Below are 26,428 nucleotides of genomic sequence, written 5' to 3' on the forward strand. Positions count from 1 at the left end.
AGCAGTGGTTGGTCAGTGTTACTTTGGATTATAGGTTTACTCCATTAATTCTCACTGACTATGTCAGAGTGTTGGTCTGTGTTGGGCTGTGAAGAGAACACAGGAAGCGCCACAGTATTCCTTATGAGTTCTCCCTGGTCTATCCCTATCTCAGAGCCTAATCCGATGAGCTCAAACGTAGCATGTTCACTCGTGAGTTCTGCATGACTTATGGAAATAAAGGAGGAGAGGAATGGGGTGCCAGCCTGCCCTCTTGGAAGGGGGAGGGAGGGTGTGGAGGAGGGGGAGAGAGGGGGGACCTCCCACTCTTGGACACTGACCTCTTAGTACGGTTTATATTAGAACTCTAGCTGTGGAAGTGACCCAGACCACTAATCCCTTGACCTCCAGCATGTTAAAGTGGCCGTTAGTGGACATGTAAGGCCAGTCTGTCACTCCACTCCTCCACTCCGCTCTGGACCCCCAGTGGATAGGACAGAGGGGGGACTGGTAGGGGTAGAGGGGTGTGGAGGTTGGGTTATTGTGCATGTGGTGATTTTGGGGGGTGTTGGGGTGTCCACAGAAGTCAAGGCAAGGCATGGTCAATGCCCAATGTGAGGGTCTATGATAGATTTAGTTTGGGTTTGAGTGGTGTCCTCATGTGTCCTATTTAACATGTTTTGCATAGCGAGCTGGCTTGAGGCTTGTGTCGTAGCTGTGAATGCTAGTTGGGAAATACTTTATTAATTTGACATATATACTGAACAAAGATATAAACGCAACATAAAAGTTCATAAAAGGAAATCCGTCAATTGAAATAAATTCATTAGGCCCTAATCTAATCGATTTCACATGACTGAGCAGGGGTGCAACCATGGAGCCAGGCCCAGCCAATCAGAATGAGTTTTTCCCACAAAAGAGCTTTATTACCGACAGAAATACTCCTCAGCATCCCCCCTCAGACGATCCTGCAGGTGAAGAAGCCGGATGTGGAGGTCCTGGGCAGGCGTGGTTATATGTGTTCTGCGTTTGTGAGGCCGGTTGGACGTACTGCCAAATTCTCTAAAACAACGTGGGAGGCAGCTTATGGTAGAAAATTTAATTAAATTATCTGGCAACAGTTCTGGCGGACATCCCAATTGCATGCACCCTCAAAACTTGAGACATCTGTGGCATTGTGCTGTGTGACAAAACTGCACATTTTAGAGTGGCCTTTTATTGTCCCCAGCAGAAGGTGCACCTGTGTAATGATCATGCTTTAATCATCTTCTTGATATGCCACACCTGTCAGGTGGATGGATTATCTTGTCAAAGGAGAAATGCTCACTAATAAGGATGTAACAAATTTGTGCACAACATTTGAGATAAATAAGTGGTGTCTGGTAGGTCATGTTTGTAGGGTGTCTGGTAGGTCATGTTTGTAGGGTGTCTGGTAGGTCATGTTTGTAGGGTGTCTGGTAGGTCATGTTTGTAGGTGGTTTGGTAGGTAATGTTTGTAGAGTGTCTGGTAGGTCATGTTTGTAGGGTGTCTGGTAGGTCATGTTTGTAGGGTGTCTGGTAGGTCATGTTTGTAGAGTGTCTGGTAGGTCATGTTTGTAGGGTGTCTGGTAGGTCATGTTTGTAGAGTGTCTGGTAGGTCATGTTTGTAGGGTGTCTGGTAGGTCATGTTTGTAGGGTGTCTGGTAGGTCATGTTTGTAGGGTGTCTGGTAGGTCATGTTTGTAGGGTGTCTGGTAGGTCATGTTTGTAGGGTGTTTGGTAGGTAATGTTTGTAGGGTGTCTGGTAGGTAATGTTTGTAGGGTGTCTGGTAGGTCATGTTTGCAGATGGTTTGGTAGGTCATGTTTGTAAGTGGTTTGGTAGATAATGTTTGTAGGGTGTCTGGTAGGTAATGTTTGTAGGGTGTCTGGTAGGTCATGTTTGTAGGGTGTCTGGTAGGTCATGTTTGTAGGGTGTTTGGTAGGTAATGTTTGTAGGGTGTCTGGTAGGTCATGTTTGTAGGGTGTCTGGTAGGTCATGTTTGTAGGGTGTCTGGTAGGTCATGTTTGTAGGGTGTCTGGTAGGTCATGTTTGTAGGGTGTTTGGTAGGTCATGTTTGTAGGTGGTTTTGTAGGTAATGTTTGTAGGGTGTCTGGTAGGTAATGTTTGTAGGGTGTCTGGTAGGTCATGTTTGTAGGGTGTCTGTGTAACAGATGTGAAACGGCTAGCTTAGTTAGCGGTGTGAGCTAAATAGTGTTTCAATCGGTTACGTCACTTGCTCTGAGACCTTGAAGTGTAATTCGCTCTGCAAAGCGATGGGTAACGATGCTTCGAGGGTGACTTTGTAGTTGTGCGCAGAAGGTCCCTGGTTCGCGCCCGGGTATGGGCGAGGGGACGGTTTAAAAGTATACTGTTACATTGATGCTGTGCTTACTGGTTGAGAGGAAGGTCAAAGGGGGGTGAGTGTAACTGTGAAGTAGTAATTCCCCACTTGCTCTGAGACCTTGAAGTAGTAATTCCCCTTGCTCTGCAAGGGCCGCGGCTTTTGTGGAGCGATGGGTAACGATGCTTCGAGGGTGACTGTTGTCGTTGTGCGCAGAAGGTCCCTGGTTCGCGCCCGGGTATGGGCGAGGGGACGGTTTAAAAGTATACTGTTACATCTGGTAGGTCATGTTTGTAGGGTGTCTGGTAGGTCATGTTTGTAGGGTGTCTGGTACGTCATGTTTGTAGGGTGTTTGGTAGGTCATGTTTGTAGGTGGTTTGGTAGGTAATGTTTGTAGGGTGTCTGGTAGGTCATGTTTGTAGGTGGTTTGGTAGGTCATGTTTGTAGGGTGTTTGAATATAGGCAATATTCCATGACTGATTTCCTCACCTCAAAGCACAGGTTTGTTGTCTCTGGCATCTGTGCTCATCCTCACAGAGCTCTTAGGGACACTTTATGTAGCAATAAAAAGTTACAATAAATAAATAAAAGCACATTTCATCCTCCGGAAGATCTTCTGGCGGTGAGGTCATTGTTAAATATTGTATCGAGATGGAGCCCCCTCCTTTCAAAGGGAATTAGATCAGGGTCAGGTGCATTCAGACCTAAATTAATTGTCGTTGACATAATGTTCGACAATTTTGTTGCAGCCCAGGAGCAGTAACACTTACTAAGGGCCCTGAGCAAAGAGGTCATGCGGGGTCGACCTGGTCAACATGGAAGACATACCACCCTGCATTTGGTCCAATGGCTGCAGAGTTGACTTTTTATGAAATAATTTTTAAAAATCGATTACTGTGCACTGAGAGGACTAAAATGAGAGGTGAACCAATATTGATAAAAGGATGATATACATATCCAATAAAGTATTTGTTTACTTACTTCATATCTAATGACTATAGGGCCAAACTGTTCCCTTGTTCCACCAGACCATAAAGCCCACCTGGCCAGGCATACTCATCTAATCTACAACTTCCATAAAAACCCTGTTGCTTTAACCGTCTGTCTGACGCAGGTCCTCAGGGCAGACAGCCAGCCACTGTACATTCCCACAGATTTGACTTACTTTGTATCTTCAGACAGATACACAAATGAATAACTAGCAATAAAAAGGCAAATGCCATCCCATTATTTCAAGTTTGTGTGTGAAAAATGGTTGAGTTTGCAGTTACTACTATAACATGTAAGTAGAAGTTGGAGAGCTATTGGAGTGTGGAGGGATTTGTATCAGTTTGTTTTCTACTACAGTATGAGATACATGACACACAGTCAAAACAGCCCTTCTGCAGGTGTCCAGATATACAGTAGGCCTATGGCTTTCAAGGTTATGCACAGTTGCACACATTGCAGATGTCTCCTGAAAGTACTCTAAACACATGTTATGAAATATCTGCTATCTCAAAACCAAAGGACACTTAAGTCTCACTTGTCCGTATTGATTCCATAAACACATTTTTTAAAGTGTATTCAACATACTCTTTTGTCTTTGGAACACAATCCCCAGTACATTTACATTTGCCTACTATATAATGTTATGATATTGCCAGATAAATTGGAGTGAATAGAAGAGAATTGACCTTTAAGATTACTTTATTGGTCAATTGCACACAAGGTCTTCCTATTGAAGCGGTTTAACCTAATTAAACAACCATTATATCAATTTTAGTAACATTTATATCAATGTTATTAACCATTACATTAATGTACTGTTCCATCTCTGTTCTGTATAGAAGGAATAGGGAGCTGGTGGTCAAGATTGGGTTTTTGGCCCCAGGGGAGGAGTGGGAAAGGATTAAGGAAAGGGAGGATGGTAAAGCCATGTAATTATAGTGCAATAACACATATTCTAAACGGCTCTCAGCCATCTATGACCTGCATGAAGATATCAGGGACTATTTCATGGAGATTTTCTACCTCTCAAAATCATGATTATTTGTATTATATAATGTCTCATAGCTCTTTCTTTAAAAAACTGTATAAAAAACTGCTCTTAATATGATCTGAATTGACACAAGTCAATGGCTAGAGAGACATTGAATATGAAAATGATTGAATTACTCATTGAGTATAGAAGTAAATAGATACCAACACAGTGTCTTTGCATGGCATTTTCCCCAACATTACCTCACTGACCATGTCACCGTGCCTGTGTCTCAAATAGCACCATATTCCCTATAAAGTGTACTAGTTTTGAGCAGAGCCATTTGGTACTGCACTATAGGGAATAGGGTGCCATTTGGGACCTGACCCATGTGTCTCCATGGGGGCTGCGCTGGCATTGTCTGGGCTGGCATGAGAGAGGGGCCATCAACACCATCTCTTCACACTTCATATCGGCAATATAATTCATCATACTGACATGTCACTTATCAGAAGCTTTTATTAACTTACAGTACAGTGAGCTGAGTCAGTAGGTGCTCTTCAACTAACTACAGTCTGTCTCCAAGCCATCATTGTTTTTCATGGAGTCAAACGAGCCGACCTAAAAGTTGGCATGTAGTTTGGGTTTGAGTCAGTCGACCCTATTAGAGAAATCAGAGGATCAAAATGATGAATGATGAAATGAACGCTTGTTTCAACCTTGTAATGACAGGAGGAGAGGGGAGAACAGTTGTAAATTCTACAGTGGAGTCGTGTGGAAATCCATATACATAAATAGCAGTCATTAAAGCCCCCATCCGTCTGAGGAGGAAAACATTTTCCACAATTTAAATGACAAAAGTGCTAAACACGTACAGTTAATGTGTTAACACGTTAATGCTGCTCTAGAAGCTGCTTTATGAGGATGCCTGAGTTTTACATGACGAAAGGAAACGCCACACAATGAAATAATGCACAAGTACTGGGGCTGCATTCATGGAGCCGTCGCCCCTTTTCCATCTCCCCAAATAACAAGAAGAGAGGCTCTTTGACTACCTCCCTCGTAAATCTATCACTGAGTCTGTTTAGTGTTTCTAAAATAAGCGTGGTCGTTTGTTTGTTTTTTGTTTTACAATGTTAGGCGAACTTTAGCGAGCAGTGATTTAAAAATGATTTAATGGACTCCGGCCCTGCAAGGTTTTATTGCAATAGTGCAATAAAACAGTGGAACAAACTATGGAATGATTAATAATCTACTCGGTATTAATGAATTATTTTCGGGATTTTATTTTTTGTTAAAACGTTTGGGGTAATATCATGTTTCACTTCACTTTCTTTCCCCCTTCGAGTGCAAGAGCCAAGACAAAGTAGAGCGAAAAAGAGAATGATTACATTGCTTGGCAGTTGAGGCAATGAAATGTTTGTTGGTTAAAATCCTTATTTTGACCATTTTAACACTTATCAGTAAAATCAGCCTAGGTAAAACTGTGGCTAGACAAGTAATGCTGCAGCATGTAAATAAAATGAAATATCTGTAAATTGGGACTGCATGTCTGTTGGATTTTGGCCTTGGCGAATGCGGGCAATGATTCATTATTCTGATCTAAAAGTTTAAATAAAGTTCGGAAGTTACAAATTCAGAGTTCCAAGGGATGCAGTAAGCGAACGTCTGTGGTGTCACATTGTGCTGCCAACCTCTCTAACCATTACCTCACAGTCACCCACTAACACAGATCATCCCTGAAAGGCCTGGTTACCCTGGTTGCAGAACACGGACAGAACAGTGAGTCAGACCCCCTGTCTCCATGGTGAGGCTTCATGGTGCATCACACTAGAGAAAGACAAAACAGAGAGATGAGAGGGGGTGAGGAAAAGAAAAAGAAAGAGTGACACAGAAGTAGACAAAGAGATGAGAAAGAGATAGAGAGGAAAAGGGCAGGAGTGAGGAAAGAGAAAGCGAGAGATTGAGCACTCAGTCTAATAGTGCTTTGGACCGTCCCAGTTCCCTCTCTCTATTCACAGCAACAGAGGAAGCATGCATAGCTAACGGGAAGCTGTGTGAGGCCTTGTGTACCCTCTGACTGCAGCGTGCTACTAAATGTTTCCGAGACACTTTATGGACTAGGCCTCGCTACAAATTGGACCCTTCCGATTCAAAGTGATGTAGCAACAATACAGAGGCTGCATGTATTTTTAGTAACCACTGACTTGCTTATAGAACCACACTGGTACCAACTAAGTCCAACAGGAGAACACTGAGCAACACAGGACCATCTTTAGGCCCACCCATCTCCATGGCCCCTTCCTGAGATTCATGAACAGAAAGTAATTTAGATATCAGGCCCTACATGACAGGTAGGTCTTCATAGTGTAGATTTGGATCTCTCCACTCTACTGTTGTTTCACACTTTAACATGTCAGATCAGCGTCAGACTCTCTGCTCTCTATATGAAGGAAAGGTAAAGGAATGCAGGGGCCTATTTTTCCTTAAGGTTTTCTTTCATAAAAGAGGTAAGCTCTGACACATTCTTATTTTCAATGACAGCCTAGGAACTGCCTGCTCAGGGGCAGAACGACAGATTTGTACCTTGTCAGCCAAGGGACTTGAACTTGTAACCTTTCAGTTAGTAGTCAGTTAGTAGTCCAACACTCTAACCACTATGCTACCCTTATGAGCTGCTGGGTTTTAATCTCGCCCTGATTTTAATAGGTGGGCAGTGATAGCAGTGCCCATTGATAAGCTGCAGGGGAAGCATTCAATCCTATTGTGAGGGTGGGGTTTTGCACAATGTGTTGGGTGAATAGCTAGCAAGTGTGTCCGTGCCCCCCAGTGCCCTTGGTGGTGTGGGAAAGTGGGTACAAAAAGCACCAGCAGCATCTTCACACAGGATCACACAGTACGGCATTTAGACCCCTCAAACAACCCATATGACACTAAGTGGCTAGAAGTGTCACACAAACACTCCTCATGTCTGTGAGCTTTGTGGCAGGGTTTTGAAATGGAGCCAATTCACACTGAAATAGTTGTATAGTACACACACTAACACAGAGAGAGACACACATACAGAACATGTACACACACGCAATTATGATATGGATCTCCAAGGATATGACTGTATATAGAAGAGAGAGAGAGCGAGAGAGAGAGAGAGACCTCACTTGCTTTGGCAATGTTAACACGTTTCCCATGCCAATAAAGCCCCTTGAATTGAATTGAATTGAGAGAGTGAGTGAGAGCGTAAGAGAGAGAGGTAGGGGGGCAGGGAGAGAGAGAAGGAGAGAGAGGAGAGAGAGAAAGAGAGAGAGAAACGCACACACACCACAGTAAACACACCCAGACACCATCTGTTGTGTAAGTGCAAAGATAACCCATACATAAACATATATTTACACTCCAAGCTATGTACCTTCTTGATGTTATACAGCATATCTATAGAGCTCAGTTACAGAGATAGAGAGTTACCTCCTCCCTATCAGAGCCACGAGAGGAATGAAATGCCTTCATGACTCATTTAAAAAGAAAATAAACCATCAATCATTCTCTAATTTATTGCAAAGTGTCACATGTGATGTGTTTGTGTTGCAATGCTGTCATTCCAGGCATTCCTTTGGAGACTATAAATAGGAGGACCCCATGAAACAGGGCTGAACACAGGAAAACACAGCAGGATTCCTGAGACAAGTATGAACAAATAATAGAGCTGCATTAGGTAAGCAAACCGTCACATGGAATATATAATAATGTGGCTCAGAAGACATGGCTTTAGGGGCGTGGCTTTCAAATGGTTATTTTTAGCCACACATGAGAGTTAAATGCCATTCCTGTTCATCTGTTCTGTTGAACAGTTTTCACATATTAAGATCTAACATTTAAATTGTTGTAGTTTCAATGAGGCTAAAAGCATATGTAAATCGGCCTCAACCCCAGGCGAAGAGTCCCCCACAACACCCAAGATCCCGGCGGACACGGCCTGACAGTGCTGCGGCGCTTAGGGCGATGCGCCTAGGGGAGGGATCTCCTCTGGGCCCCGAAGGACAGGACGGTTATTCATTCGGAAGAGCAGGAGAAAACGAGTTTGATAAGGACTCACCCCGTTCCTGTACAAAGGACTGAAGACAGCTTTTTAACAAAGTGACTTTTAACATGTTTTCATATCTTAAAAATGTTTTTACTTTTGTTAAATCATTTGTACACATTTTAAATGGCTTTTACAGATTGGATGTTTTACAAGAAAAAGTACTTTTATTCATGGTTGTTTATATTATTTTTAACAACGTACTTTTTAAGAAATTTAAATGTAATATTCAAATGCTGTGTTTTGTGCTTTTATGCCATTTTTATGTGTATAAAATGACATGCAAAAATATATGACAGCTGTTTTAAAGGAAATGCAAAAATAAAATGAATTACTTAAAAATCATACAATGTGATTTTCTGGATTTTTGTTTTAGATTCCGTCTCTCACAGTTGAAGTGTACCTATGATTTTTTTTTTTAAATACAGACCTCTACATGCTTTGTAAGTAGGAAAACCTGCAAAATCGGCAGTGTATCAAATACTTGTTCTCCCCACTGTATGTTTGGGTAATCCCAACAACCCAACTTGTTGGGTTATTTAAACAACCCAGTGTGTGTTCTGTCTAAGTATTTGCCCAAAGATGGGTTACCAAAAAGGCCAAATTGGGTCGTTTTTAGCCCAGCATTTTACATTTGAGTAATTTAGCAGATGCTCTTATCCAGAGTGATTTTCAGTGCCTTCAGAAAGTATTCAGACCCCTTGACTTTTTCCACATTTTGTTACGTTACAGCCATATTCTAAAATGTATTAAAAAGATATTTTCCCTCATCAATCTACACACAATAAACCCATAATGACAAAGCAAAAACGTTTTATTTTTTTATTTTAGCAAATGTATAAAAAAAAACATTAAAAAAAAAACATTTCCATAAGTATTCAGACCCTTTACTCAGTACTTCGTTGAACCACCTTTGGCAGCAATTACAGCCTTGAGTCTTCTTGGGTATGACGCTAGAAGCTTGGCACACCTGTATTTGGGGAGTTTCTCCCATTCTTCTCTGCAGATCCTCTCAAGTTCTGTCAGGTTGGATGGGGAGCGTTGCTACACAGCTATTTTCAGGTTTCTCCAGAGATGTTCGATCGAGTTCAAGTCCAAGCTCTGGCTGGGCCACTCAAGGAAATTCAGAGACTTGTCCCGAAGCCACTCCTGCATTGTCATGGCTGTGTGCTTAGTGTCGTTGTCTTGTTGGAAGATGACCCTTCCACCCAGTCTGAGGTCCGGAGCAGGTTTTCATCAAGGACCTCTTTGTACTTTGCGCCGTTCATCTTTGCCTCGATCCTTGCTAGTCTCCCAGACCCTGCCACTGAAAAATATCCCCACAGCATGATGCTGCCACCACCATACTTCACCGTAGGGATGGTGCCAGGTTTAATCCAGACGTGACGCTTGGCATTCAGGCCAAAGAGTTCAATCTTGGTATCATCAGACCAGAGAATCTTGTTTCTCATGGTCTGACATTCTTTAGGTGCCTTTTGGCAAACTCCAAGCAGAATGTAATGAGGAGTGGCTTCCGTCTGGCCACTCTACCATGAAGTCCTGATTGGTGGAGTGCTGCAGAGATAGTTGTTCTTCTGGAAGGTTCTCCCATCTCTACAGAGGTTCTCTAGAGCTCTGTCGGAGTGACCATTGGGTTCTTGGTTACCTCCCCGACCAAGGCCCTTCTCCTCTGATTGCTCTGTTTGGCTGGGCGGCCAGCTCTAGGAAGAGTCTTGGTGGTTCCAAACGACTTTCATTTAAGAATGATGGATGCCACTGTGTTCTTGGTGACATTCAATGCTGCAGACATTTTTGGTACCCTTCGCCAGATCTGTGCCTCGACACAATCCCGCCTCGGAGCTCTATGGACAAATTCTTGGACCTCATTCTGCTCTGAGATGCACTGTCAACTGTGGGACCTTATATAGACAGGTGTTTGGCTTTCCAAATCATGTCCAATCAATACAATTTACCGCCGGTGGACTCCAATCAAGTTGTAGAAACATCTCAAGAATGATCGATGGAAACCAAATGCACCAGACCTCAATTTCATGGTTTGAATTCTTATGTAAATAAGGAGAGAAGAAAACGGTTTTGCTTTGTCATTATGGGGTATTGTGTGAAGATTGCTAAGGATTTTTATTTATGTAACACATTTTAGAAAAAGGCTGTAACGTAACAAAATGTGGAAAAAGTCAAGGGGTCTGAATACTTCCCGAAGGCACCGTGCAGTAGAAAATAGGGTTAAGTGACTTGCTCAAGGGCTCATTGACTTATTTTATTACCTCAGAGATTCAAGACTGGACTAGAGGACAGGTTTTAAGATACAGGGCATACTGACTAAACAACCTGTGTTAGGATAGACTTGAAGTTAGGGTTAGGTTTAAGGTAAGGATTAGGATTACTGATCAGCTAGAGTTAGGGTTGGAGCTAGGGTTCGGGTTAGGTTGGAGCTAGGGTTAGGGTTTGGGTTAGGTTGGAGTTAGGGTTTGGGTCAGGTTGGAGCTAGGGTTAGGGTTAGGTTGGAGCTAGGTTTAGGGTTTGGGTTAGGTTGGAGCTAGGGTTAGGGTTAGGTTGGAACTAGGGTTAGGGTTAAGTTGGAGCTAGGGTTAGGGTTAGGTTGGAGCTAGGATTAGGGTTAGGTTGGAGTTAGGGTTAGGGCTAGGTTGGAGCTAGGGTTAGGGTTTGGGTTAGGTTGGAGCTAGGGTTAGGGTTAGGTTGGAGCTAGGGTTAGGGTTAGGTTGGAGCTAGGGTTAGGGTTAAGTTGGAGCTAGGGTTAGGGTTAGGGTTAGGTTGGAGCTAGCGTTAGGGTTTGGGTTAGGTTGGAGCTAGGGTTAGGGTTAGAGTTGGAGTTAGGGTTAGGTTGGAGCTAGGGTTAGGGTTAGAGTTGGAGTTAGGGTTAGGTTGGAGCTAGGGTTAGGGTTAGGTTTGAGTTAGTGTTAGGGTTAGGTTGGAGCTAGGGTTAGAGTTGGAGCTAGGGTTAGGTTGGATCTAGGGTTAGAGTTGGAGCTAGGGTTAGGGTTAGGTTGGAGTTAGTGTTAGGGTTAGGTTGGAGCTAGGGTTAGGGTTAGGTTGGAGTTAGTGTTAGGGTTAGGTTGGAGCTAGGGTTAGTGTTAGGTTGGAGTTAGTGTTTGGGTTAGGTTGGAGCTAGGGTTAGGGTTAGGTTGGAGCTAGGGTTAGGGTTAGGTTGGAGTTAGTGTTAGGGTTAGGTTGGAGCTAGGGTTAGGGTTAGGTTGGAGTTAGTGTTTGGGTTAGGTTGGAGCTAGGGTTAGTGTTCGGTTGGAGGTAGTGTTTGTGTTAGGTTGGAGCTAGGGTTAGGGTTAGGTTGGAGCTAGGGTTAGGGTTAGGTTGGAGTTAGTGTTAGGGTTAGGTTGGAGCTAGGGTTAGGGTTAGGGTTAGGTTGGAGCTAGGGTTAGGGTTAGGTTGGAGTTAGTGTTAGGGTTAGGTTGGAGCTAGGGTTAGGGTTAGGTTGGAGTTAGTGTTAGGGTTAGGTTGGAGCTAGGGTTAGGGTTAGGGTTAGGTTGGAGCTAGGGTTAGGGTTAGGTTGGAGTTAGTGTTAGGGTTAGGTTGGAGCTAGAGTGAAGGCAAAAAATATTTTACATTTGACCCCATGACCAAACTTTAGTTTTTTTTGTGAGATAAAGCTACTGACCAGCGCCTCTCCTTTGACTGAACCCATTCTACACAAGACAACAACCATAACTGAGAGCTTGCTGTCTGGAGCCCAGTAGTAGTCTTATGCTACAATGTGTCTGTTGTTCAAGCCCCTGTGGATTACTGTTAATAACTGGCCACTTCTGCTGCTGCATGGAATTAATGACTGAACAGTGGCTAAAGCCTTCAGCAGGGAAGCTTCCTAGCCAGTGGTAGGGCACTTAATTGGTTATGGAAGGGCAGTCTTTAGCCCTTAGCTCATAAAAGAGCAGAACAACGCTGTAGTGGGAGAGCAAATCTTATGATGGTGGATTATGCAAAGTCATTATTACGTAGCTAGCCTAATCTTACTGTGCAGAATAAGTTGTAAGATACGCTAGTCAATGTTGTTGCTCTGTCTTTATGCTAAGCTCTAAGTCTTGAAGTGGTTGAATTGACATCATTACAACCATTTTGCGACCAGAATGACATCACTTCAACCAGCTTTGCCTGCTGGGAACTTTCTGATTTCTGTGGAACCACGACACTGGGGTTTTTAAGTTTGAAGTGTAGCCTAGAAGTTGCCAACACCCCGTTTATAATTCTGACAAATTATATATCACAAGTAGCCTACAGTCCCTTCATGAATGAAACACTATCTTCGTAAAAGGATAATCATAAAGCCTTTCATGTTAGTGTGGGCACATGTTGTGACATATTAAAATAAATCTATCTTTGGGATGAAATAGCAAGATATCCGTAGGGGCTTTTTAGGACAGAGTCTTGTTAACACATGTCCAAGCTGGAAGACAAGTAGGAGTGTGTGGTGATGGGGGGTGGAGAGGGACATAGGAAACCATCTGTTGACCACAGCTTTTGGGAAGAAGAACACTAATATGGATTTAGGATATTATTATTTGGGGAATGGTATAAAGTACTCCTTGGGTTTCTCTAAAGGGCAGTTAAGGAGATGAGGAGAGGAGAGGAGAGGAGAGGAGAGGAGAGGAGAGGAGAGGAGAGGAGAGGAGAGGAGAGGAGAGGAGAGGAGAGGAGAGGAGAGGAGAGGAGAGGAGAGGAGGGAAGGGGGGGACAAGAATGAACAAAGGTTAATTATTGAGCTGTTCCTAATCCCTTCCCTCTATTCATAACCAAGAGCCAGGTATGAGGCTCAACTCAAACCACCCTAAAAAATCAACAACAAAAAAATCTAAGTTCACTGCACATAACTATCCACAGAGCATTCCATTCGACATTCCACAAAACAACAACAGTTATGAATGGTTAGGCCGGGGTTTGGTTGGGTTTTGTATGAATTGAGACCCTATAGTCAGCTATTGTTAGCTGAGGCTGACCCTTAGCAGTAGATCTAGTGGCAGTAGATCTAGTGGTTGGGTTTATTCCTGCAGCAGACGTCTTGTCCTGGCTTAGGGGTGGTTTCCCCCATTTGCTTACTTGTTTGTTTATCAGGCTTGTGCGGAGCTTTAAGCTGCTTTCACTGTCTCACTGGGACTTAGAGCAGAGCAGCTGCTCTTACCTGCAGCACTCCGACTGGTTGGCTGGCCCATACAGGACACAGCATATCAATCCGCACATAGATTTACATTTACACTGCTTAACTATATTTATTTGTTAAAGAGACAAATGTCTCTTAAAGACAAGCAGGTAAAGTAGTCCTTGTCCTCCTGCCCCAATGATTGTTGACCTATAAAAACATGCTACAGATGTACATAAAGAAAAGAGGCCTTTTTGCAGAGCAGTCTCAGTTCTGTCCCAAATTAGGTGGATGTCCATGGATGATGAGAAGCTCCTGAAACTGTAGCTCTTTTCCGGCTCGGCTCCCGGCAAATTACACTCTCCCATGAATCCTGCCCTGAATCCCCGGCCTCCCCGGCACCAGACCTTCTTCCTTCCCAATTGAAGCTAACGAGGGAGCGATCTGATATTCCAGGACATTTTTGTGGCATGGTTGTTGACCTGTCAGATTGGGTGGAAACATGCCACAGGATTGGGATTGAGATTCAACATTGAGTTCAGTATGAGAGGGGAGGGGGAACATATGTGGGGGACGGGGGTGGGCTTTCCTTGACCCCTTTCTGTTATCTTAGATATGTAGACCTTTAGGTCAAGTAACCACACTCCAGGCGGACTACATGAGCACATTTTAAATATACAGCACTACCAAAATTGTGAAAATTAATGAGTGGAAACGTATTTGTTTGTTTGGTCAGTTGGTTGTTTCTGTTTTCACTAAAGGGTTATGCTTGTTTGTTGCCCTCTCTTGTATTTAAAAGGTTCAGACTGGGCACCCCTGCCCGCTTGTATTTAAAAGGTTCAGACTGGGCACCCCTGCCCGCTTGTAATTTAAAAGGTTCAGACTGGGCACCCCTGCCCGCTTGTATTTAAAAGGTTCAGACTGGGCACCCCTGCCCACTTGTAATTTAAAAGGTTCAGACTGGGCACCCCTGCCCGCTTGTATTTAAAAGGTTCAGACTGGGCACCCCTGCCCGCTTGTAATTTAAAAGGTTCAGACTGGGCACCCCCGCCCGCTTGTATTTAAAAGGTTCAGACTGGGCACCCCTGCCCACTTGTAATTTAAAAGGTTCAGACTGGGCACCCCTGCCCGCTTGTATTTAAAAGGTTCAGACTGGGCACCCCTGCCCACTTGTAATTTAAAAGGTTCAGACTGGGCACCCCTGCCCGCTTGTAATTTAAAAGGTTCAGACTGGGCACCCCTGCCCACTTGTAATTTAAAAGGTTCAGACTGGGCACCCCTGCCCGCTTGTAATTTAAAAGGTTCAGACTGGGCACCCCTGCCCGCTTGTAGTTTAAAAGGTTCAGACTGGGCACCCCTGCCCGCTTGTAATTTAAAAGCATTAAAGATTAATTGATTAATTAGGACAAACACACACACACCAACTCAGTTACCCCTCACCCCGTACCATCCACACAAAACTGCTCAAAACATTGCCCCCCACACTGGCTACAGTCAGAGCAGGGAAAATGCTCTTGGCTTACAATAGATTAATTGCCACAATATTAAGCCATTCAAATCTCATCTCCGCCAAATTATTTGAAGGGGAAGGGAAGGGGTCTTGGAATTTATTAATGCTTAATAAAAAGGGTCTAAAGCCCTGATTAGTGGACTTGAGCCTCTGCCCGTTAGACGTTAGATAGGATTCCGGATTGAGGTTTGAGAATCTGTGCATTTACACGCACACACACACATGCGAGCACTGACAGACGCGAAGCCTCAGCCCACTTAAGGGGTTCCACAGATTGGCTGATTAGTTGTGGTCCTTCCTGATGCTGTTGGATCTTTTCCTGTAAAGCACAGCTCTCTCTCTCTCTCTCACACACACACACACACACACACACACACACACACACACACACACACACACACACACACACACACACACACACACACACACACACACACACACACACACACACACACACACACACACACACACACACACACACACCACACACACACACACACACACACACACACACACACACATACCACACACAGTTAGATAACTAACACTAACTAGACTGGACAGCTTAAACTTTTCCTCAAGACCTGTTTCCATAAACACTAGGTTCAATTGGATATTGGCAAATTGGCAAATCACCAGATCACACATTGGAAACCTCTGTTGTTCGTCTGGATTAAAGAATATCAAAGTCAAATATGAAATGCATAACCAGAAGGGGGAGGTTGTTTATCAGAAGCATATGTAATCCTACAGCTACACCCATACAACCGACCAGCTCGTTCCAGTTTAGTGCTACAGACAAGGAAATACAATCGCTCACTGTAATTAAAGATAATACTTGTTTCCCCTCTCTCAGAAGTTGTTTAATTGTTTGCAGATAGGTTATATGGGTGAATTGAATGGAATCGTATAGCAATCAGTTATACGTAGTTCTGGTTGATTGGAAACGTATAGCTGTCAGTTATACATGGCATTAACCAAACACACGTTGTGTTGAGGAAACAGAAAAAGGAATATCCTACCTGATCTGTCAGTCATCTGAATAGTAAATTGTTTGATTTAGTAGTTGGCATGTTTGATATGTTGATTATGAACTGATTCTTTGTAATGGCTTGGCCAATCGATTGTCAATCAGTTGTCAGACTGATCAATACATTGATTTATACTGGCAAAGCCGTACACCGTACCATGCTGTATCCCTTCAGTATCGCCTCATGAGTATACAGGCTTACTTTACCTGCAATAGTTCATCCTGAGAAATATGATAATGATGGGCATGATTTTGGTTCAAATAGATGTGTATGAGTTTTAGGCCCCTGTATCAGTGTAAAACTAGCCCCTCAAAATGAGGCCTTATGAAATGGTATTGTATTCATTTTATGATAACATATTTCCTAAGGATCTCACTTGGTGAAGTCCACAGGACACAAAATATATGAATGCCACAGCCATGTCTCTGTCGCTAACAATTACAGTCATAAATGGTAACTTAAAAAGGTACTTGAAAGGCACTCTGGGAAATATTTGAATAAGGCTTTGTACTAAGCAATGTCTTAATTTAACACTGTTCCGGTGTCTATATGTATACATTGTATTCTACATTGTCCTTGTTAAGTAACATATCTAATTCCACTAAAGTACAGAGTAGCCATACAGTACACAATGTTTTTATCATGAGCTTCTGCCAACTTAGAACTCTTTGGGAAAATGTTTGGAAGTGAGTTTGTTTCGCATGTCCCGGTGTCCCGGGTGGACAGAGTTTGTAAATGTTTGACCATTCCATTGGTCCTTAGGTGAAATCTCCACCTACCCAGGGCACCAGCCATGAAACAAACTCACCAAATGTATTCTCATATGGGTGAAAAGGTGGTATGATGTTTTGTGTGTATGAGTTACAATGTGCCACCCTTGTTTCTGTCTGACCCACCCTTTTTCATTCCTGGTTGTAAGCCCTGGTCTCATACAGATGTTAAATAATAAATCAATAAATCAATCAAATGTATTTTATAAATCCCTTTTTCCATCCAACCCATCCTAAAACCCTAAAGAGCAAGCAATGCAGATGCACAGTGGCTAGGGAAAACATCCTAGAAAGGCAGAATTTATGAATAAATCTGGAGAGCAACCAGCAGTCTCTGAGGGGTGGCCAGTCCTTTTCTGGATGTGCCGGGTGGAAATTATACAATAAAGAAAAATATAAATGCAACATGCAATAATTCCAAAGAGTTCCATATAAGGAAATCAGGTAATAGGTATTAGGTAAACAATAGATAAGTAAAGAAATGTAAAAAAAACTGTGTAAATGGCTATATACACAATGCAAGTAGTCTGGGTAGCCAATGTGCGGGGGCACCGGTTAGTTGGGCTAATTCAAATCAAATCAAATCTAATTTTATTTGTCACATACACATGGTTAGCAGATGTTAATGCGAGTGTAGCGAAATGCTTGTGCTTCTAGTTCCGACAATGCAGTGATAACCAACAAGTAATCTAACTAACAATTCCAAAACTACTGTCTTATACACAGTGTAAGGGGATAAAGAATATGTACATAAGGATATATGAATGAGTGATGGTACAGGGCAGCATACAGTACAGATGGTTTCGAGTACAGTATATACATATGAGATGAGTATGTAAACAAAGTGGCATGGTTAAAGTGGCTAGTGATACATGTATTACATAAGGATGCAGTCGATGATATAGAGTACATATAGAGTACATATATACATAGAGTATATACGTATGCATATGAGATGAATAATGTAGGGTAAGTAACATTATATAAGGTAGCATTGTTTAAAGTGGCTAGTGATATATTTACATCATTTCCCATCAATTCCCATTATTAAAGTGGCTGGAGTTGGGTCAGTGTCAATGACAGTGTGTTGGCAGCAGCCACTCAATGTTAGTGGTGGCTGTTTAACAGTCTAATGGCCTTGAGATAGAAGCTGTTTTTCAGTCTCTCGGTCCCAGCTTTGATGCACCTGTACTGACCTCGCCTTCTGGATGATAGCGGGGTGAACAGGCAGTGGCTCGGGTGGTTGATGTCCTTGATGATCTTTATGGCCTTCCTGTAACATCGGGTGGTGTAGGTGTCCTGGAGGGCAGGTAGTTTGCCCCCGGTGATGCGTTGTGCAGACCTCACTACCCTCTGGAGAGCCTTACGGTTGAGGGCGGAGCAGTTGCCGTACCAGGCGGTGATACAGCCCACCAGGATGCTCTCGATTGTGCATCTGTAGAAGTTTGTGAGTGCTTTTGGTGACAAGCCAAATTTCTTCAGCCTCCTGAGGTTGAAGAGGCGCTGCTGCGCCTTCTTCACGACGCTGTCGGTGTGAGTGGACCAATTCAGTTTGTCTGTGATGTGTATGCCGAGGAACTTAAAACTTGCTACCCTCTCCACTACTGTTCCATCGATGTGGATAGGGGGGTGTTCCCTCTGCTGTTTCCTGAAGTCCACAATCATCTCCTTAGTTTTGTTGACGTTGAGTGTGAGGTTATTTTCCTGACACCACACTCCGAGGGCCCTCACCTCCTCCCTGTAGGCCGTCTCGTCGTTGTTGGTAATCAAGCCTACCACTGTTGTGTCGTCCGCAAACTTGATGATTGAGTTGGAGGCGTGCGTGGCCACGCAGTCGTGGGTGAACAGGGAGTACAGGAGAGGGCTCAGAACACACCCTTGTGGGGCCCCCGTGCTGAGGATCAGCGGGGAGGAGATGTTGTTGCCTACCCTCACCACCTGGGGGCGGCCCGTCAGGAAGTCCAGTACCCAGTTGCACAGGGCGGTGTCGAGACCCAGGGTCTCGAGCTTGATGACGAGCTTGGAGGGTACTATGGTGTTGAATGCCGAGCTGTAGTCGATGAACAGCATTCTCACATAGGTATTCCTCTTTTCCAGGTGGGTTAGGGCAGTGTGCAGTGTGGTTGAGATTGCATCGTCTGTGGACCTATTTGGGCGGTAAGCAAATTGGAGTGGGTCTAGGGTGTCAGGTAGGGTGGAGGTGATATGGTCCTTGACTAGTCTCTCAAAGCACTTCATGATGACGGAAGTGAGTGCTACGGGCGGTAGTCGTTTAGCTCAGTTACCTTAGCTTTCTTGGGAACAGGAACAATGGTGGCCCTCTTGAAGCATGTGGGAACAGCAGACTGGTATAGGGATTGATTGAATATGTCCGTAAACACACCGGCCAGCTGGTCTGCGCATGCTCTGAGGGCGCGGCTGGGGATGCCGTCTGGGCCTGCAGCCTTGCGAGGGTTGACACGTTTAAATGTCTTACTCACCTCGGCTGAAGTGAAGGAGAGACCGCATGTTTTCGTTGCAGGCCGTGTCAGTGGCACTGTATTGTCCTCAAAGCGGGCAAAAAAGTTATTTAGTCTGCCTGGGAGCAAGACATCCTGGTCTGTGACTGGGCTGGATTTCTTCCTGTAGTCCGTGATTGACTGTAGACCCTGCCACATGCCTCTTGTGTCTGAGCCATTGAATTGAGATTCTACTTTGTCTCTGTACTGACGCTTAGCTTGTTTAATAGCCTTGCGGAGGGAATAGCTGCACTGTTTGTATTCGGTCATGTTACCAGACACCTTGCCCTGATTAAAAGCAGTGGTTCGCGCTTTCAGTTTCACGCGAATGCTGCCATCAATCCACGGTTTCTGGTTAGGGAATGTTTTTATCGTTGCTATGGGAACGACATCTTCAACGCACGTTCTAATGAACTCGCACACCGAATCAGCGTATTTGTCAATATTTTTATCTGACGCAATACGAAACATGTCCCAGTCCATGTGATGGAAGCAGTCTTGGAGTGTGGAGTCAGCTTGGTCGGACCAGCGTTGGACAGACCTCAGCGTGGGAGCCTCTTGTTTAAGTTTCTGTCTGTAGGCAGGGATCAACAAAATGGAGTCGTGGTCAGCTTTTCCAAAGTGGGGGCGGGGCAGGGCCTTATATGCGTCGCGGAAGTTAGAGTAACAATGATCCAAGGTTTTACCACCCCTGGTTGCGCAATCGATATGCTGATAAAATTTAGGGAGTCTTGTTTTCAGATTAGCTTTGTTAAAATCCCCAGCTACAATGAATGCAGCCTCCGGGTAAATGGTTTCCAGTTTGCAAAGAGTTAAAGAAAGTTCGTTCAGAGCCATCGATGTGTCTGCTTGGGGGGGGATATATACGGCTGTGATTATAATCGAAGAGAATTCTCTTGGTAGATAATGCGGTCTACATTTGATTGTGAGGAATTCTAAATCAGGTGAACAGAAGGATTTGAGTTCCTGTATGTTTCTTTCATCACACCATGTCTCGTTAGTCATGAGGCATACGCCCACGCCACTCTTCTTACCAGAAAGATGTTTGTTTCTGTCGGCGCGATGCGTGGAGAAACCCGTTGGCTGCACCGCCCCGGATAGCGTCTTCCCAGTGAGCCATGTTTCCGTGAAGCAGAGAACGTTAATTGAGGTAATATGTGCATGAATGTATAGTTGAAATGACTATGCATAGATGATAAACAGAGAGTAGCAGCAGCGTAAAAGCTGGGTTGGCGGGGGACGACGACGACACTCAATGCAAATAGTTTGGGTAGCCATTTGATTACCCGTTCAGGAGTCTTATGGCTTGGGGGTAAAAACTGTTGAGAACCCTTCAATGGCTGTGCGAAGTTGCTGGATATTCGTGGAAACTGCAACATGTTGTCATATACGTCGATCCAGAGCATCCCAAACATGCTCAATGGGTGACATATCTGGTGAGTATGCAGGCCATGGAATTGTGTACAGATCCTTGCAACATAGGGCCATGCATTATCATGCTGAAACATGAGGTGATGGCAGCAGATGCAAGGCATGAAAATGGGCCTCAGGATCTCATCATGGTATCTCTGTGCATTCAAATTGCCATCAATAAAATGCAGTTGTATTCATTGTCCGTAGCTCATACCCGCCCATACCAAAACCCCACCACCACCATGGGGCACTTTGTTCATTTCGTAGACATCAGCAAACTGCTCAACCACAGGACGCCATACACGTTGCCTGTCATCTGCCGGTACAGTTGAAACGGAGATTAATCCACGAAGAGCACACTTCTCAAGCATGACAGTGGCCATCAATGGTGAGCATTTGCCCACTGTAGTTGGTTACGAAGCCAAACTGCAGTCAGGTCAAGACCCTGGTGAGGAAGACGGGCGCACAGATGAGCTTCCCTGAGACGGTTTCTGACAGTTTGTGCAAAGATTCTTCGGTTGTGCAAACTAACAGTTTCATCAATTGTCCGGGTGGCTGGGCTCAGACAAAGCAGCCGGATGTGGAGGTCCTAGGTTAGCATGGTTACACGTGGTCTGCGGTTGTGAGGTCAGTTGGGCGTACTGCCAACTTCTCTAAAACAATGTTGGAGCTTATGGTAGGGAAATTAACATTCAATTCTCTGGCAACAGCTCTGGTGGACATTTTAGACATCTGTGGTATTGTTTTTTGTGACAAAACTGCACATTTTAGAGTGGGCTTTTATTGTCCCCAGCACAAGGTGCACTTGTGTAATGATCATGCTGTTTAATCAGCTTCTTGATATGCCTCACCTGTCAGGTGGATGGGTTATATTGTCACGTTCTGACCTTTATTTCCTTTGTTTTGTCATTATTTAGTATGGCCAGGGCGTGAGTTGGGGTGGGCAGTCTATGTTTGTTTTTCTATGATTTGGGTATTTCTATGTTTCGGCCTAGTATGGTTCTCAATCAGAGGCAGGTGTCATTAGTTGTCTCTGATTGAGAATCATACTTAGGTAGCCTGGGTTTCACTGTGTGTTTGTGGGTGATTGTTCCTGTCTCTGTGTTTGCACCAGATAGGACTGTTTTGGGTTTTCACGTTTCTTGTTTTTGTAGTCGTAGTTGTTCATGTGTACATTTACGTATTAAAAGAACCATGGACACTTACCACGCCGCATATTGGTCCTCTGATCCTTTTCGCCTCTCCTCTTCGGAAGAAGAGGAGGAAATCCCTGCAGTTACCCTACAAAAATACTGCAGTAAAAAAAACAGTGTTATTTTGGATGCCGTATTTGCAGCATACTGCAAATGGATGTCGATTAAGGCAGCCCTCCGCACCTCTCTGATTTAGAAGGGTTGGGTTAAATGCAGAAGAGACATTTCAGTTGAATGCATTCAGATGTACAACTAACTAGGTATCCACTTTTCCCTTATACTGCACTCTGACTGCAATCTTTTTTCGTAAGGGCATGTGCACATTTGTTAATATTCTTTGCCAGTTAGCGAGTTAATAGGACAGTTATAGATAGGTATAGATCAGCAATGGGTAGTTACTGATTCCTACAAGAGCACAAAACATGTAGGCTACATTTCGAGCTATCTTTGAAAAGCCAGTCAGGTGAAAAGTGTATGTCTTAATTAAAGGGCCAGATCGTTCTTCAAGATGTTGAAACGTTTATAGATTACCAGATGGGTCAAATAATAGAGGGTGCAACAGGTCAGCACCCCGGGAGTAATTGAGAGAGAGAGAGAGAGAGAGAGAGAGAGAGAGAGAGATCCTGAGTCCTCTTGAAAAAATATAGAGTTGGATAAATGTAGATAAACTACAATTATAAAACTTATTTCTTAATTAAAGGGGCAGTGTTGTATTTTGAGACAGGTTTGAATATGTAAATAACCCAATAGGCAGAGTGGTAGCCTACGTTGTCTAATTCTCTGTATGGTAATAATACAATTTTAAGTGTACAGCCTCAGTGTTCACTGTAAACGCCCACGAAATTCTCAGAATGTTCAAGTGTCCTCTCAAAAGACTTGGCCATTAAGGCCAGATCGTCCTTCAAGATGTTGAAATGTTTATAGATAGCAGAAATGTCAAATAATAGAGGGTACAAAATATCAGCACCCCGGGAGTAAATGAGAGAGAGAAAAAGCTGGAGAGAGAGAGAGAAATACATTTTTTCACAAGGACTTATACAGGATACTAACCTCAACTTCAAATCACAATTCCAGACCTTAAAGCTTGATTTTGGACTATTACTACCAAAGACCATCAAGAAAAAACTTCTAACAAACCAAAACCTGCAAAAGAAACATCAAAACCTGGAAATACCATCCGCAACAAAACTGAGTGAGCAATATTCAGTCTGAACCTACTTCTGAAGACTAAAAGCAGTTTGATAAATAAGGTTCCAAAGCACCAAGCTGCTAGGAAAGAAACTGACCTGATCAATTAGCACTTAAGTGTGAAGAGAGAAGTGTGAACAATCTTGAGCCTAACAATGGCAGGAGAGTCCCCCCCCTCCCCAAAAAAAGCACCTCAAGGACAATCCAGAGACACAGCTTGCTGACTGCAATTTCATTTTCCACACAGACCATCCCCTGGCATGGCACAGTGCTATAAGAGCACACTACCCCTATGTCAAGAGATAGGGTATTGGCCTAGGGTGGACACTCAGAACACTAGACATTGAGGAAATTGAAACAACCTATGTCAACCTCTACAAGTCTGGGACAATAATGGTGCAGGGCATCTTCATGCAGTTCTAGCAGGACTTTTATGGGATCAAAGACAGAAAACAGCAGGAAAAGATCTCTCTCTGTGACAACTCCCCCATCCTGAGTGAGTCAGATCACACCTCTTCAACCTGTCCTGCAGATGAGGATTGTCACCCCCCCAGCACTGAACACACCCACAGGTCCACAACTGCACTGCTCCTCCGTCATAGAGAGGGATAAATTCACAGAGCTGGTGAGAGACATGGAGGAGATCAAAGAGCTAGTCCACACAGTACAGACAGAACAAACCCACAAAACTGACCAGCACAACAACCCCCCCCCCAACAAGACTCGGAGGGCAGAAGGTGGAGATGGACGGCTTTCTGAGAGAGCTGGCTGCTCTACGGACTGAGGTGAGAGAACTTAAAGAGGCACACATGGCACTGAAGGAGGAGGTAACAACTCTGAGGTGTGACAGAGAGCAGGACACTCCCCCAGAGAAGCCAGCAGAACAGCCCCTGTCAGCTCCTCTGATAGCTCTCTTGACATCCCCCACACATCCACTGAGGACACACAAAGCCAGAGGTTGTGCTCCTCATTGACTCAAATGGCAAATACATTCAAGAGGAAAAACTTTTTCCCAAACACAAACTCTGGTGCCCAAACACTAGGCATGGAGCTGTTGTCAGAGGACAAACACTAGGCATGCCCTGGAGCTGTTGTCAGAGGACAAACACTAGGCATGCCCTGGAGCTGTTGTCAGAGAACAAACACTAGACATGCCCTGGAGCTGTTGACAGAGGACAAACACTAGGCATGTCCTGGTGTTGTTGTCAGAGGACAAACACTAGGCATGCCCTGGAGCTGTTGTCAGAGGACAAACACTAGGCATGCCCTGGAGCTGTTGTCAGAGAACAAACACTAGACATGCCCTGGAGCTGTTGACAGAGGACAAACACTAGGCATGTCCTGGTGTTGTTGTCAGAGGACAAACACTAGGCATGCCCTGGAGCTGTTGTCAGAGGACAAACACTAGACATGCCCTGGAGCTGTTGTCAGAGGACAAACACTAGGCATGCCCTGGAGCTGTTGTCAGAGGACAAACACTAGACATGCCCTGGAGCTGTTGTCAGAGGACAAACACTAGGCATGCCCTGGAGCTGTTGTCAGAGGACAAACACTAGACATGCCCTGGAGCTGTTGTCAGAGGACAAACACTAGGCATGCCCTGGAGCTGTTGTCAGAGGACAAACACTAGACATGCCCTGGAGCTGTTGTCAGAGGACAAACACTAGACATGCCCTGGAGCTGTTGTCAGAGGACAAACACTAGACATGCCCTGGAGCTGTTGTCAGAGGACAAACACGAGACATGCCCTGGAGCTGTTGTCAGAGGACAAACACTAGACATGCCCTGGAGCTGTTGTCAGAGGACAAACACTAGGCATGCCCTGGAGCTGTTGTCAGAGGACAAACACGAGACATGCCCTGAAGCTGTTGTCAGAGGACAAACACTAGACATGCCCTGGAGCTGTTGTCAGAGGACAAACACTAGGCATGCCCTGGAGCTGTTGTCAGAGGACAAACACTAGGCATGCCCTGGAGCTGTTGTCAGAGGACAAACACTAGACATGCCCTGGAGCTGTTGTCAGAGGACAAACACGAGACATGCCCTGAAGCTGTTGTCAGAGGACAAACACTAGACATGCCCTGGAGCTGTTGTCAGAGGACAAACTAGGGTCCCTCAGCCATCATAATTCACACAGGCACAAATGACCTGAGGGCCCACCAGGAAAGGGCGGCCACAGCACTCAAGGGAGTGCTTGAAAAAGCTTCTTCCACTTTCCCCAACACACAAGTGGTTATCTCCACCCTGCTACCATGAACATACATTCCCCCTGCCACCATACAGCGGTTGAATGCAAGCATTTCGCAAGACTGTGCCCCAAAACCTAATGTCTACCTGGGCCACCACTCCACCCTAGACTTAAACAGCCTTTACGACCAGGTTCACCTCTACAAGGCAGCAATCCCAACTTTTGCCAAGACCCTTAAGGATGTCACCCTCAATCGTAGCCCCAGCACCTCACACAGGAGCAACAGAGCAACGGACACACCGCCCAGACCAGCGAGACACCTTCCCAGACCTGCAAGACCCCCTCCTGAAGGACCTGCACCGAGAGAACCCACGCCAAGATAACCTACACCCAGACCACAGCATCACCAGCCACACCCCAACCAGCTAAGACCACCCCAAGAAAACCCTGGCCACAGCCTATATAGGCCCCCCCATAACAGACTAATGCCCCTTCTGCCTACTCCATGCCCCCCGCCCCTGTGGCAAGGACCTCAACATGATAGCAGGAAATATGCCCAGGCCATGAGTAGAGCAACAGGCCCAACCCCCACTACTATACCCGCCCAAGCCCCATCCTGCGACCTAAGAGGTATGTATCAGATGCTCAACATGCTCTGCTCACACCTACTGTGAAGGTCCGGACCTAAACCACACAAAAAAAACACTAGACAATATGTAACACAAAGCTTTTACTATCTCATCCTGGAAAAAACAAGGTCTGAGGTTATCTGTCTTTGGCCTAAAGAGCAGGAACCCAAACTTCATCAAAGAAATTGGAAATGCAGACATTGTCATCCGACAAGAAACCTGGTATAGAGGAGATGGACCCACTGGTTGCCCTCTAAGTTACAGAGAGCTGGTAGTCCCATCCACAAACTACCAGGTGTGAAACAGGGAAGAAACTCAGGGGGTATTCTCATTTGGTATAGAGCAGACCTAACTCACTCCATTACATTTATCAAAACAGGAGCATTTTACATTTGGCTAGAAATGAATAAGGAAATTATCTCAACAGAGACACATGTCCTCCTGTGTGCTACCTATATCACCCCAATAGAATCCCCATACTTTAAAGATGACAGCTTCTCCATCCTTTCAGGCGAGATCAACCATTTCCA

The 26,428-nt window shown here is 44.5% G+C and overlaps 2 long non-coding RNA genes across 2 annotated transcripts in view; one reads left to right on the top strand and one right to left on the bottom strand.

The window, feature by feature from the left end:
- The window catches only part of LOC127931137 (uncharacterized), a 34,790-nt gene extending 12,797 nt beyond the window's left edge, over positions 1-21,993 (bottom strand). The window contains exon 1 of the long non-coding RNA XR_008139901.1: positions 21,907-21,993. This is a non-coding gene — a long non-coding RNA (uncharacterized LOC127931137). The remainder of the gene's footprint in view (positions 1-21,906) is intronic.
- The window catches only part of LOC127931139 (uncharacterized), a 17,080-nt gene continuing 12,187 nt past the window's right edge, over positions 21,536-26,428 (top strand). Inside the window, exon 1 of the long non-coding RNA XR_008139903.1 lies at positions 21,536-21,717. This is a non-coding gene — a long non-coding RNA (uncharacterized LOC127931139). The remainder of the gene's footprint in view (positions 21,718-26,428) is intronic.

The sequence above is a fragment of the Oncorhynchus keta genome, chromosome 7, assembly GCF_023373465.1.
Source record: "Oncorhynchus keta strain PuntledgeMale-10-30-2019 chromosome 7, Oket_V2, whole genome shotgun sequence".
In the NCBI taxonomy this organism is placed as follows: domain Eukaryota; kingdom Metazoa; phylum Chordata; class Actinopteri; order Salmoniformes; family Salmonidae; genus Oncorhynchus; species Oncorhynchus keta.